General features: G+C 47.1%; 1 protein-coding gene across 2 annotated transcripts in view; it reads right to left on the reverse strand.

The window, feature by feature from the left end:
• The window catches only part of KCNJ6 (potassium inwardly rectifying channel subfamily J member 6), a 271,979-nt gene extending 267,801 nt beyond the window's left edge, over nucleotides 1–4,178 (reverse strand). The window contains exons 1-2 of one of the 2 annotated variants that reach the window (XM_059164724.1): nucleotides 3,849–4,178; nucleotides 3,613–3,811 (exon numbers count right to left, since the gene is read on the reverse strand). The gene's annotated coding sequence lies outside the window, so the exon portion shown is untranslated. Of the gene's footprint in view, nucleotides 1–1,264; nucleotides 1,420–3,612; nucleotides 3,812–3,848 lie in introns of those variants that run through there. The other variant, XM_059164725.1, reaches the window with a different exon arrangement.
• Between the last annotated feature and the right edge of the window lie 1,822 nt (nucleotides 4,179–6,000).

Consider the following 6,000-nt stretch of genomic DNA (forward strand, 5'->3'; position numbering starts at 1 on the left):
GATTTAAAACATTTCTTTATACTCAAAGGAAATAGCCTATAATAAGTCCTATGTATTAAATAAAGACCTGGGTCATAAAAGTTAATATACCTTATTTACCAATGCTTAGGAAATACCAGGGTTAGGTGTCAAAATTATTTTTAAAATATTATAAAAAGGTTCCCAGTGCACAGGGATTAATTTTAAGTCTCCTTAACAAATCTTACTTGAAATGGGTAGACTAATTATTTTGGAGTATGCCATTGACTGCCATTAGGGCATAATGATGCTTTGCTTAGCAATTAGCCCCCCAAGAAGAAGAAGAAAGCAAGTCCTAGTTTGAAAAATTAGCACCGAATATATGAACATAGAATCTACCAGAACACAGAATCTACCAGTATAAATGATCTATACCTAGATCATTTATATTCCCATCTTTTTTTTTTTAATTCATGAGAGAAATTGAGCTTTAGAACTCACAAATACATGATAAATGATCTTTTTAATGGAATGACCTATATTCTTATATGGCTTTATCTTCATAACTAATCTCTACTTCTCTTCTGCTGATAATATGAGATGGAGAAAAGCCAAGGTATAGTTGCTTCAAGTCCTAACAGTACTCCATGCACCATTTCTCTCCACTTTAGATAGCAACTCTTTTAATAAATTACATCACGGATAAACTTATCAATATCCATCAGGAACTGAAATGGAAGAAATAGTGTAACATCTCGTCTTTTAACCAGGTTTGGAATAGATTGCTTCTGCCTTCAATAGAGATCATGAAAAACAAACGACAAAAAACAAAAACTGGAAGGTATAAGCACACTGCTTTAACCAAGTCCTGAGTGCTCTGTGCATATCACCTTTAGAAAGCAATGGCACAGCCAGTTGCAAAAGCCAGCAAAGAAAACCAGGATTGCTCTCATTTGGAGAGAACAAAGCAGAACCAGCTCAAGACTAAACACACACAAATACACACACACACACACATAAGTGCATCCTCAAAAGAGAAAAGCAACCCAGTGTATTGTAAAGGTACTCAGTATCTCCAACCAGTTGTCAAACTTTGACTAGGCTCTGCAATTCAAACCATACCTTGTAAAACCTGGATGCTATTCACAAAAACAGTCTATTAGAAATGTGACTGCACCTTCCTCCACTATTTTTCCTCATCTGTTTTGGGGAGGGGGGTGTCTGAGGATTTAAGACCAAAGATGAGGACAGCAGGACAGAGACCAGCTTTGCCCCAGGTGAAGGCAGAATGGCGAGAGAGACTTACCTGTTTTCTCTCAATGAATGCTGAAACAGAACTTGAGTTATAATAAATCCTCCCCTCTTGCACAGTTTCTTCCTTGTTTCTATTAAGAGAAGTGACTCGGTCTCCTCTCCCAGTTTCCTACGCCCTACAACCTTGGAAATGTAGCTGCCCTACTCACATGCTGCCTTAAAGATACAGTTACTGCTTCTCACCTACTAGCATACTCTCTTCCCTTCCCTGGAGCTCATCAGTTCTTCTAGAAAGTCTGTCAGGTCTGGACTAAGAGTATTTTATTTCTCTGCCCTCCAGGATCTCAGGACCCCTCAAAAGGATTTGGTTAACTGCTGTCTCACTGACAGGATGCTCCCACAGTCTTTCTGTCATCTAAGCCCGACAAAAAGTACAGAGGACAGTGAGAGGGTAAGAAATGAATGGATGCTTTTGAAACCAAAGGGACTTGGCTGAAACTAGACAACTCTCATTAGAGACTGGTCTGGTGTGTGTGTGTGTGTGTGTGTGTGTGTGTGTGTGTGTGTGTACGCGTGTGCGTGGGTGCACCGCACCCCTTTGCTTCCCTGAGGACAGGATCATTCTCCATTCTCAGTTCAACTTGGATCTTTTGCTGCTTCAGTGTTCTTGGTTTTGAATAGTTACTCTGATGCACCGCCATGCGTGAAATGGATGATTTGCAAGCTTCTCTGTCCCACGCAATTCCGTGGATAATCAGATATCCAGATTCTGCACGGGCAAGAGAACCGTTCATTTACAGAAAGTGATCGCTTCAGTCACCAAAGGAACTAATAACATTCGCAGGGGTAATCAACGGGAAGGTGGGAAACCTAGCGCTTGTGCTCTGGCCTTGGTGCTGAATCCGAAACCTGCTGCCTGAACCATCTCCGTGGCCTCTGGACAACTTTGGGAGGTTTAAGGGTGCGGGGCAGTTCTCGAAGCCCCCTTGAGGGTCGCGAGCAGGAACTTGGGCACTGCTGATACCCTGGGACCCTCCACAGAATACCTGACTGGCTTATTTCTTTGCCTGAGGCTGCGAAAGTTTTGTCCAATGTTTTTTGTTGTAATTGGAGCTGCCTTCTTCCCTCCCACCTGGGTCGCCATGGAGACTCAGCTCTTTCTTTCTCCAGGCAAAATGGGCGAAGCTTAGTTATCTATGCCCTGACTACAGCAAGCCCCTTTTTCTTTCTAATCAGCTCCTGGGTATCCCACTCCTCTGTTTTTCAGCAAAAGAAAAGTAGGCAGGGTGAGGAGCTAGTAGGGATGTGATATTACAACCTATATGGTGGAGGCTCCCCCGAACCATCAGACTTTGGATAAAAGCAAACAGGAGACACTCTAAACATATAATGAATTTCCAACTCCTAAACACAGGAGTTTTTTTTCCCCCCTTTCTCTCTCTCTTCCTTTTTTGGGAGTGGAGGCGGGATTCTTTGGAAAATTCTGGTATTTTGTTTCTCCATCAACCTCACCCCATATCTGTGGCTGTTCCTATTACCATGTTTCCTCCTTAAGCATCTCTCCATATTGAGGTTGGTACAAAAGATATACCTGTGGATTGACCCAAGGTTTTATTGGGGTTGGGAAATACTAATGTTATTTCTGTTAAAAAAACTAATTCAGGCTTAATGTCTTCATGCACATGAATATATACCCAGGAGAAAGCAAGTCAGCGGATTAGTCTAACCCTCTAAATGCCATAAACATCTCATTTTATCTGAAGGTTTCTTTCCCCTTCCAGTTACAAAACAATTCAGTTTACTTCTAGGGAGAGCTTCCTAGTCACTGTTTGTAGCCATCATATCACATCCTTGGTTTTACTGATAGACAACAGTTAGAAGTTATCGTTTCCCATTTTCTGCCGGTTTCTCCCCACCCCTCACTTTTCCTTTTCCTCCTTCTCATGTTCTCTGTCTCCGTCTCCGTCTCTCTCCTCTATGCAAAGAACAAGGATACAGCTTTTCATAAAGACAATGGGCTTTTCCTAACTGTAAATGACTACACCGCAAGCCGCCCCTACCAGTTAATCAGTGCATTTCTTCTTTGCCAACGTATGTTGAAATGATGCCTGCAATGACTGCCTGGGTTTCTCTGAGCCCGGGGCATGCAGACCCCCTCCTCTCCCCGCCCCCCTTGCGAGTTTTCAGTTGCTAATGAAAACCCTATGAAACAGATTTCCCTTCCGTTATGTAACCGGCTTCTCTCTCGCCTTTCCCTTGACTTGGGCATCATGTTTCTCATCAGCGTGAAGCATGCAGCCACGGAGACTGGGGAGGGGGAGGTGGAGACCCGAGGGCACGGAACGTTTTGCCCAGATTGTGCCAGCTTCTTGCCTTCGAGCAACTCAGCGCACCGCTTACCTTGCTGCGGACAGGGTGGTTTCACTCAATCATGATCTCCTCTTGGAACGGAGCAAGATTTGATAATTGAGTACACGATGGATGGTGAGGGGAGAAAATAAAAAAAGAAAAGGAAAGACAAGCTGGAATCAGATGGTCAAATTTCACATCAGCCCCGGGAGGCTGTTAGGAGTCTCCATTCTCCTGGCGGTGCACCCAGCTCTGGGTCTGGCTTCCCGGTTCCCGCGGATCCCCACCCCTCCACCCGCCCAACCTCTCCGGCCAGGTGCGGCCGTCTGCGAACTGGCTCCCTCTGGCCGCGAACGGAGAGGAGGGCTGGGCGCGGGGTCACAGGAGGGGCGGAGGGGTGTGCGTCGGACAGGGACGCGGGCGGCAGACCGGTGGAGGGAAGGGTTTGAAAAAAGCAAGAGTGGCGGAAAAAAAAAAAAAAAATCCCGGCTGGGAGAAAAGTGATGGGCCACGCAGAGAGACGTCATGAAAGCCGCAGATTCAATGAATGCTCCTCAATTCCAGCGGACGGGCTGAGCCCCGCTGGCCGCGCACGAACCCGCGCGGCTCCGCGGATAAAAGCGAGCGCAGCGCCGCGTGCTGGAGGAAAGCGGCCGCACAGTGTGTTCGGGAGAGGCGGGGGGCAGGGACACGGAGGGGAGGAGCGCGAGGTCAGGAGACGCCCACCCACCGCGCATACCCCTCCCCGGGTTGGGGCGGAGGTCGGGGATACTTCACGGGCCCCTTCCCAAACCCGAGCCGGAGCGGAGGCGACCGAACCAAACCCCACCCCTCCAAAATGAAGCTGGAGATGTCGGGGCGCTCCACGCTCGGGGACTTTGGGGTTAGCCTCCGTTCCCACCTTTCCTCCTCTGCCACTAAGTAAGTTATTCCCGGAGAAGAGCCTGGACAGCAGTCAAGAGCCGAAGCTCCGGGATCACTTTGTGTCTGCTGCTCGGAGGGGCTCCATCTTTCAGGTTTCGTGAAAACACCAGAAAAAGGGTCTTGCCTCTGTCTCCCTTGGGCTGAAATTACCGAGTCAGCCTGGACTCAGGAGCTGGAGCGCGCAGTGTGCGCGTGCCCAGGAGGGGGCGCCGCGAGCCCCTGGGGCGGGGTGGCGGGTGAGGGGCCGCGCCCCGCAGAGGGGTCGGGATCCGGTGGATCCCGAGGAAGCCCAGCCCGCTGCTTCGTTCAGTCCGTGCTGTCCACAGCAGCTGGGGGCGCCGCCGCTGCTCCATCCCACCCCGCCCCGATGTTTCTCGGGGGCACTGGAAACAAAGAAGGAGACACTGACCTTTTTCATGCATAACCCAGCTTGCCTTTCAAGTTAATTTTGTCAGGATTTGGGTAATTGCCTGCTCGATCCTGTCCCTTGATTTTTAACTTGCTTTGTATTGTTATTCCAGAGATCACCTCACATAGCTCCCCTCTGCACACCCTCTTTTTCTTATGGTCATCGCAAACAGTATTTCCACGTTTCCAACGCTTTTCCACAACTTGCTTCTATCTCTGTAAGCTCCATTCTTATGCCATCTTTTCTCTGAGAATAAATCGATTGACAATTAAATTTTAAGAGCAACGAGTAACACTGACTAGTAATATTTTTAACAACAGTTTCGTATCTGGCTCTTCTTTTGCCACTTTATAAAGTGGTTTTCCTCTCATAAGACACAGAATTTCTATCTCCAAGATGACCCTATTCCAGAGAAGGGTTGGTCAAGACCTCTTATTTCCAAGATCATTGTATTCTACATTTATGCATTGTAGTTACACAGCAATTCAGCCCTTCAAGAATGCTGTCTGCTTTCTAAAAATGACTTGGGTGTGGAGAGGTGTTTGCCTTAATTTGCATGGACGGCTATACACAAATTAACCATGCCAACCGGGCACGCAGCCTGTGAGCCTGTATTTGTTGCTGATTTTCCCTGAGAGGTTGTGATCTCACTTGCCCTTACTTCCTTATTAGGATGGTTAATATGTGATTTTTATGCTCCATAGTGCTTACCAGATCTAGTCATTGTCTTAGAGTGGGACTCCACAGTCCCTGAGGAATCCCCAAGCAAGTATGAAAGAAGCAGGATTTCGGTGGAAACAGCCTTCCAGCATTAAAGGAACAGCTCACACTGACTCTAGTTGCCTAAATAGCATTCTCTTTATCCGGGGAGATGCTCTGGATACGCCTGCTAATTTTGACTAGATACATTTCTACCAACAGAAGGCTATCTCAAGATTTATTTCTTACAGCACCTCAGACTAAGTAGGTAAGTCCAGAGAGAATAATAACCCCCTTTTCTCCCTTAATTTAAAACTGGCTAGAGTGCTGTGGGTTGCACGTGGGCAAGAGCTTGTGTTGAATGAGGCAGATCATACTAGCCTGACAAGGGGTGGGGGGTTGACCAA

Source organism: Mustela lutreola, chromosome 2 (assembly GCF_030435805.1).
Source record: "Mustela lutreola isolate mMusLut2 chromosome 2, mMusLut2.pri, whole genome shotgun sequence".
Classification (NCBI taxonomy): domain Eukaryota; kingdom Metazoa; phylum Chordata; class Mammalia; order Carnivora; family Mustelidae; genus Mustela; species Mustela lutreola.